Source organism: Apodemus sylvaticus, chromosome 18 (assembly GCF_947179515.1).
Source record: "Apodemus sylvaticus chromosome 18, mApoSyl1.1, whole genome shotgun sequence".
NCBI classification, from domain to species: Eukaryota; Metazoa; Chordata; class Mammalia; order Rodentia; family Muridae; genus Apodemus; species Apodemus sylvaticus.
The window spans coordinates 18,611,246-18,621,243 of record NC_067489.1 but is presented as its reverse complement, the minus strand read 5'-3'; the positions used below and the strand labels follow the sequence as shown (position 1 = coordinate 18,621,243).

At 39.8% G+C, this 9,998-nt stretch overlaps 1 pseudogene; it reads left to right on the top strand.

Moving 5' to 3' along the window:
- Positions 1 to 840: 840 nt before the first annotated feature.
- Positions 841 to 9,740, top strand: LOC127668340 (beta-defensin 39-like; annotated as a pseudogene).
- The last annotated feature ends 258 nt before the right edge of the window (positions 9,741 to 9,998 follow it).

Below are 9,998 nucleotides of genomic sequence, written 5' to 3'. Positions count from 1 at the left end.
AAGTTGATTGTGAGTTTGTATCTTCTAGAAATGACAGGGAAGCTACAATTATGAAATGTCAATCGCATGGCTATATAAAATAAGAACTGGACAGTGACAACATTAATAGACATACTAATATGGAAAAGAAAAATCTTAAGGGAGTCTACCCATATACAAAGCATTACAAGCTCCTAATAATTACAAAGAGATAGATAATTATGCTTCTGCAGTGATGAGCCCCAAATTGGTTATCCAGTACCAAGTGCTCAGCTCCAAAATTATGTATATAAAAATAACACTAAATTAACTCACTAGGTTATCTTTACATACTTATGATTTATTATTGTTTCTATGTGTGTATAAGATTATTACATAACTAGAGCAATTAGACAACAAAAGGAGGTAAAAGAGACAGAAATTGGAAAGGAAGAAGTCAAATTGTCCCTATTTGCAGATTGCATGATGGTATATTTAAGCAACCCGAAAAACTCCACAAGAGAAATCCTATAGCTGATAAACAACTGTCAGATATAAAGTAGCCAGATATAAAATTAACCCTGTGGAGTATTTATGAGTCCTATTGAGACATGTGGCATTTAGCATTTCCAGATAGGAGCAAAATCTAGATCCAGGCAACAGAGACAAAATGATCTCAGAATTTGAGATGCCTCAGATAAGCACTGTAGAGCTTAGCTATTGGACAGTCACTCTAGATTGCCATCCCTCCTTAAAGCTCAACTTTGAGGTTACTTATTCCCGCCCCTCTATTATCGCAGAAGCACTCTGTGCTCTGAGTTCATCTTTAAGGAAGCTTTCCAGCACTGGCTCTGACCGTAATCAACTCCGTGTGCAGCAATCATGAAGATCTCCTGCTTTCTGCTGCTGATCCTCTCTCTTTTCTGCTTTCAGATCAACATAGGTAAGTCCCGAGACCTGCTAAACCCCTGACCAGAGCTGGGTACATTGGGTCACAGAACAGGTGAAAAATTAATGTTGGATCTGAGGAGCGATCAATAGGACAGCATTCCAAAGCTCAAAAGCCTGAAGCCAACTGGCAACAGGGCTTCAGTCTGTGTCCTAGGTATCAGGCACTTAGCCTGGCCAGAACGAAGAGCTAGTAAAAGAGATTCCCAAGATTTTCAACCACCTTCTTGTCATGGTCATCTAGAAAATATTCTTTGTAGAAAACATTATTTCTTACCCCCATGAAGACATAGCTCACCAAGAGGCCAGATGTCTATCATGAAATGGACACCCACTCCTTAGCTACGTTTCACAGGAACATTTAACACATGACCACAATAAACTTGGCTAATGAGGAATATGACCTTGATGTTTTAGATAAGGAAACTTAGTGGCAGATAACACATGTCCTGAAAAGCCTCCTCTAGGAAACATAGACCTTGAATGAAGTACAAGGGCTCTCATTTTAACTAATGCCTCACAATGTACTGGTGAATAAAAGGGAGTCAGGATCACCCTTTCTTGGATATTTACCCCAATCATGTGAATAGGGATCAGACATCAAGTGCACAGTTCACAAGATCAGGAATTAAATTAACCATCATCGCTGCATAAGGAGGTCTTGAACTCAAAATGTAACTGAAAGTAAAGCCCATAGTCACTGCTTTGTTCTGATGAACACAATTTGCTAAAGGAAAGCCAGAAACTGATTCTTATGGAGCAGCAGAATGCAGTGGTCAGCTAGGGGAGTACTTGCATTGTATGAGAATCAAAGTGGGGCTGGGAGCATCCATCCTGGTCCAAGTTCTGTCGGTGTGAACATTCTGCTCTGTGAAGAGCAATGGACTTCACAGTTGTCATCTGTCAGATCAGAGAGACCTTGAATGAACTGAGTACTGAGTCTCTCATTGGTTTAAAACGGTCCTACATTGTTTAACCTTCCTCTGCTTAGCAATTGCCTTCATTTATTTATTTTCTGATATGAAGCAATATTCAGAAAAAAAAGCAAATGGGAGAAAATGTTTTATCTCCAAGCTCACTCAGTATATAGTAGACTGTGGCAGGGAAACCAGGGAACTTTAAGTAGCTGCTCAGAGGACAACCATGTGATACTTGTCTACTTGACAAAATCTTAGAACATCATGGAAAAGAATATCAATCAGGGATTGTCTAGATAATCCATAGGTGACTGTCTTTGTTGAATTAACTGAGGTAAGAAGACACGCCCATTTCCAGGGTTTAGGGACTGGACTGTAAAAGATTACAGAAAGTGAGCTAAGCACTGACATTCAAGTGTGCTCTCTCTCTCTCTCTCTCTCTCTCTGTCTCTCTTTCTCTCTCTCTCTCTCTCTCTCTCTCTCTCTCTCTCTCTCTCTCTCTCTCTCTCTCTCTGCTTTTGATGATGGTTGTGACAACTAACTTCAAGGTCCTGACATCTTGTTGTCCTTGTAAACTATAACTTGTAGTTATGAACTAAGTCCTTTCTCTCATAAGTTGTTTTGTCACAATATTTCATCATAGCAACTGGAAAGGAAACTACATTAAGCCACAGTCCAAATACAGAGCAATGAATGAGTGCAGGCTTCCTCAGTTCCTCCATTTTATATATTCCATGATGCATGTCTGGGGAATGTCCTGTCCACACTTAAAATGGGTCACCCCACATCCATTACCACAATCAAGATAGTTTCCCACAAGCATAAAAGAGGCCCATCTCTTCAAGTGACTCTAGATTCTGTCAAATTCATAATTTAAAACAACAAATCCACTGATCAAGAATAAAGAAGAGAAACACATATAGGAATATTTAGATTAATTATGTCATTAAGAAAAACAAACAAATGAATCATTGTGGATCTTTAGCAAAGAGCTTTCAAAACTTAATTTTGACTGCATGTTTTACTACCAGACAATCAGCTGCAAGTATTTCACCAGGGAACATAAACTATGCTACATATGCTTATAGAATCTTCTCAACAAAGACAGCACACAAAAGGAAACAAAATCTGGAGGTCTGACTTCAGAGGACCCAACTTTGGAGGGTCTGACAAAGGATGATCATTGTAGAGGCCAAAATTAGATTTAGAGCATTGCTCTTGCAACAACCATACACAATGGAAGTCAGAACCCCAAAAAACGTAGAGAAAGGCTAGGAGACAGAACTCAGGAAGATGGGTTTAGAGTGAGCAAGTGAGGGGCTTAGGCTGTGGTGCTTCTCTGAGAAAGTCCTGGGGTGGAAAAAGCAGAGGGTCACTCCACTTCCTCCCACCACCTTAGCACCACTGTCCCACTGAAGAGTTTGTGGTGATGAGAAGCTTCAACAGCCAGAGATGGTGCTCCATCCTGTACTCCCAGTATCAAAGAGGATGAGGAAAGAGCATCTCTGTGATTCAGAGCCAGCCTGAGCTAAATAATGGATTCCAAGCCAGTAAAGCCTATAGAATGAGACTTGTCTCAAAATGAATAGAAAAGAAAGTAATCTCCATTTGTTCTTTCCAATGTAATAGCCATAATATATATGACTTTTGAGCAATGGGGCTCCCTGGTAACTGAATTCAATTGGATTTTATTAGTGGTCTTAAACATCACTTGTAGGGGGCTTCTGGGTGGCCATCAGGGAGAAGTCGGTGTGCTCCGGTGAATCCAGCGGGCCCCAGCAGGAGCCTTCAGGTGCCTGCTTAGGGATCTGAACAGCCTGGGCCACAGCACTCGGTCTCCAGGAAGTGCGGGAGACCTGGTGTACATCCAGAAGCAGTCTGGGAGCTCACAGCACAGCTTGCTCCTGTGACACAGAGCTTAGGTTCCAGTCCTGAGGCCTCTGGCAGTAGCCCTCAGACCTCTCCGCTTCCGTATCCAGATCAGCCTGGGTGGCAACACCACATCTCCAGGTCCTGCAAGAGGCAAGAAGGGCTTCCGGGCAGCCAGTGGGGAGTCAGTGTGCTCTGGTGAATCCAGCAGACCCCAGCGGGAGCCTTCAGGTGTCTGCTTCGGGGTCTGAACAGCCTGGGCAATAGCACCCTGTCTCCAGTCAGTGCAGGAGGTAAGCTGTGCACCAGAGGCCACCTGGGAAGGGGCAGCTTGCACTCGTGAGTCCAGCATTGACAAGATCAACTAACACCAGTGAGAACTGGATGGCAAAAGGCAAATGCAGGAACGTCACTAACAGAAATCAAGGCAATATGGCAACATCTGAACAAAATTCTCCTTTACCAGCATGTCCTGGATACCCCATCACACCAGTAAAACAAGATTTGGATTTAAAATCACTGGTCATGATGCTGGTACAGGAACACATGAAGGACATACTTAAAGAAATTCAGGAGAAAATGGATTAAAAGTTAGAAGCCCTTGCAAGGGAAACACAAAAATCATTGAAAGAAATCCAGGAGAATACAAAAGCCAATAAGGAGGAAACGCAAAAAACAAAGAAATACAGGAGAACTTTGGTCAACAGGCTGAGGTCTTGAAAGATGAAACACAAAAATCTCTTAAAGAATTACAGGAAAGCACAAACAAGCAAGTGAAGTAGCGAAGCAAAACCATCCAGGATCTAAAATCAGAAGTAGAAGCAACTAAGAAAACTCAAAGGGAGACAACTTTGGAGATAGAAAGCCTTGGGAAGAAATCAGGGAACACAGATGCAAATAGCAACAACAGAATACAAGAGATAGAAGAAAGAATCTCAGATGCTGAAGATACCATTGGAACCATGGATTCAACAGTTAAAGAAAATGCAAAATGCAAAAAGCTTGTAACCCAAAATATCCAGGAAATCCAGGACACAATGAGAAGACCAAACCTAAGGATTATAGGCATAGATGAGAGTGAAGATTTCCAACGTAAAGGGCCAGCAAATATCTTCAATAAAATTATGGAAGAAAACTTCCCTAACCTAAAGAGAGAGATGCCCATGAATATACAAGAAGCCTACAGAACTCCAAACAGACTGGACCAGAACAGAAATACTTCCCGTCACATAATAATCAAAACACCAAATGTACTAAACAAAGAAAGAATATTAAAGGCAGTAAGAGAAAAAGGCCAAGTAACATATAAAGGAAGACCTATCAGAATCACAGCAGACTTTTCACCTGAGACTATGAAGGCTAGAAGGTCCTGGGCAGATCTCATGCAGACTCTAAGAGAACACAAATGCCAGCCAAAACTACTATATCCAGCAAAACTCTCAATCACCATAGATGGAGAAACTAAGATATTCCATGACAAAACCAAGTTTACCCAATATCTATCAACAAACCCAGCCCTACAAAGGATAATAGGAGGAAAACACCAATACAAGGAGGGATACTTCACCCTGGAAAAAGCAAGATAGTAGCCTTTCATCAAACCCAAAAGAAGTTAACCGATCAAATTTTAAAAATAGCATCAAAAATGACAGGAAGTAATAATCACTATTCCTTAATATCTCTTAACATTGATGGAGTCAATGCCCCAATAAAAAGACATAGACTAACTGACTGGATACGTAAACAGGACCCTACATTTTGCTGCTTACAGGAAACAAACCTCAGGGTCAAAGACAAACACTACCTTAGAGTAAAAGGCTGGAAGACAATTTTACAAGAAAATGGTCTCAGAAAACAAGCTGGAGTAGTCATTTTAATATCAGATAAAATTGACTTTCAACCCAAAGTCATCAAAAGAGACTCTGAGGGACACTTCTTGCTGGTCAAAGGAAAAATACAACAAGAAGAACTCTCAATCCTGAATATCTATGCTCCAAATGCAAGTGCACCCTCTTTCGTAAAAGAAACTTTATTAAAACTCAAAGTACACATTGCACCTAACACAATAATTGTGGGTGACTTCAACACTGCACTTTCCTCAATGGACCGCTCAGGAAAACAGAAACTAGACAGGGACACAGTGAAACTAATTGAAGCTTTGGACCAATTAGATTTAACAGATATATATAGAACATTCTATCCTAAAGCAAAAGAATATACCTTTTTCTCAGCACCCCATGGTACCTTCTCCAAAATCAACCATATAATTGGTCACAAGACAGACCTCAACAAATATAAGAAGATCGAACTAATCCCATGCCTCCTATCAGATCACTATGGAGTAAAAGATGTCTTCAATAGCAACAAAAACAACAGAAAACCCACATACACGTGGAAACTGAACAATATTCTACTCAATGATACCTTGGTCAAGGAAGAAATAAAGAAAGAAATTAAAGACTTTTTAGAACACAATGAAAATGAAGACACAACATATCCAAGTCTATGAGACACAATGAAAGCAGTGCTAAGAGGAAAACTCATAGCCCTGAGTGCCTCCAAAAAGAAAATAGAGAGAGCATATATTACCAGCTTAATGGCATACCTGAAAGCCCTGGAACAAAAAGAAGCTATTTCACCCAGGAGGAGTAGAAGGCAGGAAATCATCAAACTCAGGGCTGAAATCAATCAAATAGAAACAAAGAGAACCATGCAAAGAATCAACAAAACCAGGAGCTGGTTCGTTGAGAAAATCAACAAGATAGATAAACCCTTAGCCAGACTGACCAAAGGGCACAGCGAAAGTATCCAAATTAACAAACTTAGAAATGAAAAGGGAGATATAACAACGGAAACTGAGGAAATCCAAGAAATCATCAGATCCTACTACAAGAGCCTGTACTCAACAAAACTGGAGAATCTGGAGGAAATGGACAATTTCCTAGACAGATACCAAATACCAAAATTAAATCAGGACCAAATAGATCATCTAAACAGTCCCATAATGCCTAAAGAAATAGAAGGAGTCATAGAAAGTCTTCCAACCAAAAAAAGCACAGGACCAGATGGTTTCAGTGCAGAATTCTATCAGACCTTCAAAGAAGAGTTAACAACAATACTCTTCAAACTATTCCACAAAATAGAAACAGAAGGAACCTACCCAATTCCTTCTATGAAGCCACAATTGCGCTGACACCAAAACCACACAAAGATACAACAAAGAAAGAGAACTTCAGACCAATTTCCCTTATGAACTTCGATGCAAAAGTACTCAATAAAATTCTTGCCAACCGAATCCAAGAACACATCAAAACGATCATCCACCATGATCAAGTAGGCTTTATCCTGGGAATGCAGGGTTGGTTCAATATACGGAAATCCATCAATGCAATCCACTACATAAACAAACTCAAAGAAAAAAACCACATGGTCATTTCATTGGATGCTGAAAAAGCATTTGACAAAATTCAGCATCCTTTCATGCTTAAAGTCTTGGAAAGAACAGGAATTCAAGGCCAATAACTAAACATACTAAAAGCAATATACAGCAAACCGGTAGCCAGCATCAAACTAAATGGAGAGAAACTTGAAGCAATCCCACTAAAATCAGGGACTAGACAGGGCTGCCCCCTTCCTCCTTATCTTTTCAATATTGTACTTGAGGTACTAGATAGGGCAATTAGACAACATAAGGAGGTCAAAGGGATACAAATTGGAAAGGAAGAAGTCAAACTATCATTACTTGCAGAAGACATGATAGTGTACCTAAGTGACCCAAAAAACTCCACTAGAGAACGCCTACAGCTGATAAACAACTTCAGCAAAGTGGCAGGTTATAAAATCAACTCAAGCAAATTAGTGGCCTTCCTACACTCAAAGGATAAGCAGGCTGAGAAAGAAATTAGGGAAAGGACCCCCTTCACAATAGCCACAAACAGTATAAAGTATCTTGGGGTGACTCTTACCAAACATGTGAAAGATCTTTATGACAAGAACTTCAAGACTCTGAAGAAGGAAATGGAAGAAGACCTCAAAAAATGGGAAAATCTCCCATGCTCATGGATCAGTAGAATCAATATAGTTAAAATGGCCATTTTGCCAAAAGCAATATACAGATTCAAAGCAATACCCATCAAAATCCCAACTCAATTCTTCACCGAGTTAGAAAGAGGAATTACCAAATTCATCTAGAATAACAAAAAAACCCAGGATAGCTAAAAATATTCTCAGTAACAAAAGAAATTCTGGGGAAATCAGGATCCCTGACCTCAAGCAATACTACAAAGCAATAGTGTTAAAAAACTGCATAGTATTGGTACAGTGACAGGCAGGACGATCAATGGAACAGGGTTGAAGATCCAGAAATGAACCCACACACCTATGGCCACTTGATCCTCGACAAAGAGGCTGAAAACATCCAATGGAAAAAAGATAGCCTTTTCAACAAATGGTGCTGGTTCAACTGGAGGTCAGCATGTAGAAGAATGCGAATTGATCCATCCTTGTCTCCTTGTACTAAGCTCAAATCCAAATGGATCAAGGACCTCCACATAAAGCCAGACACTCTGAAGCTAATAGAAAAGAAACTGGGGAAGACCCTTGAGGACATCGGTACAGGGAGAAAGTTTCTGAACAGAACACCAATAGAGTATGCTCTAAGAGCAAGAATTGACAAATGGGACCTCATAAAATTACAAAGTTTCTGTAAGGCACAGGACACCATCAGGAGGACAAATCAGCAACCAGCAAATTGGGAAAAGATCTTCACCAACCCTATATCAGATAGAGGGCTAATATCCAATATATATAAAGAACTCAAGAAGTTAGACTCCAGAAAAACAAACAACCCTATTAAAAAATGGGGTACAGAGTTAAACAAAGAATTCTTACCTGAAGAACTTCGGATGGCGGAGAAGCATCTTAAAAAATGCTCAACTTCATTAGTCATTAGGGAAATGCAAATCAAAACAACCCTGAGATTTCATCTTACACCAGTCAGAATGGCTAAGATTAAAAATTCAGGAGACAGCAGGTGTTGGAGAGGGTGTGGAGAAAGAGGAACACTCCTCCACTGCTGGTGGGGTTGCAAATTGGTACAACCACTGTGGAAATCAGTCTGGCGGTTCCTCAGAAAACTGGGCACCTCACTTCCAGAAGATCCTGCTATACCACTCCTGGGCATATACTCAGAGGATTCCCCACCGTGTAATAAGGATACATGCTCTACTATGTTCATAGCAGCCCTATTTATAATTGCCAGATGCTGGAAAGAACCCAGGTATCCCTCAACAGAAGAGTGGATGCAAAAAATGTGGTATATCTACACAATGGAGTACTATTCAGCCATTAGAAACAATGAATTCATGAAATTCTTAGGCAAATGGATGGAGCTAGAGAACATCATACTAAGTGAGGTAACCCTGACTCAAAAGGTGAATCATGGTATGCACTCACTAATAAGTGGATATTAAACTAGAAAACTGGAATACCCAAAACATAATCTATACATCAAATGAGGGACAAGAAGAAAGGAAGAGTGGCCCAGGAGTGGAAAGACTCAGTGAAGCAATATTCAGCAAAACCAGAATGGGGAAGTGGGAAGGGGTAGGTGGGAGGACAGGGGGAGAGAAGGGGGCTTACGGGACTTTCGGGGAGTGGGGGGCTAGAAAAGGGGAAATCATTTGAAATGTAAATAAAAATATATCCATTAAAAATATTTTAAAAAAATAAAATAATTAAAAAAACATCACTTGTGGTAATAGTTCTTAAAATGATAAATGTTTTCTACATACTTTGTGTAGAACTCTTCTATATTCCACAAACATGCTAAAAATCATTACAACTATTACAAATGATCTGAGGTTTGTTTATCATTTTCTTGCAGTTTCTGGTGTTGACTCAATAAAATGTTTTTAAAAGAATAAAACCTGCCACACTTCCTAATGCCCATATTTGCAAGATGAGGTTGGCATGTGTTATGATGGAAGAGGCAAGTGTTGCCAAAAACACCTTTTGTATATCAGCGTTCCAAGCAAGAAGAAGGTGTAATCATTGCTATAATAAAGAAAAACATTCTGTCATGTAGCTTCTCCATACTAAAATGAGCCATCTATAAATCCATATTGAGTTAAGAAAATGTATGTTATTTTAGGGAACCTGTAATAAAAGACCGGCCAGTCTAAATCCCTGTCTGATAAAGTAGAAATATGGCCAAAATTAAGCAAATGGGATTTTATTTGATTTTTCTAGAAATATCCTATCTTGTCTGAATAGGAATTCACCTCATTGGCAAGAGGAATCAGGGGC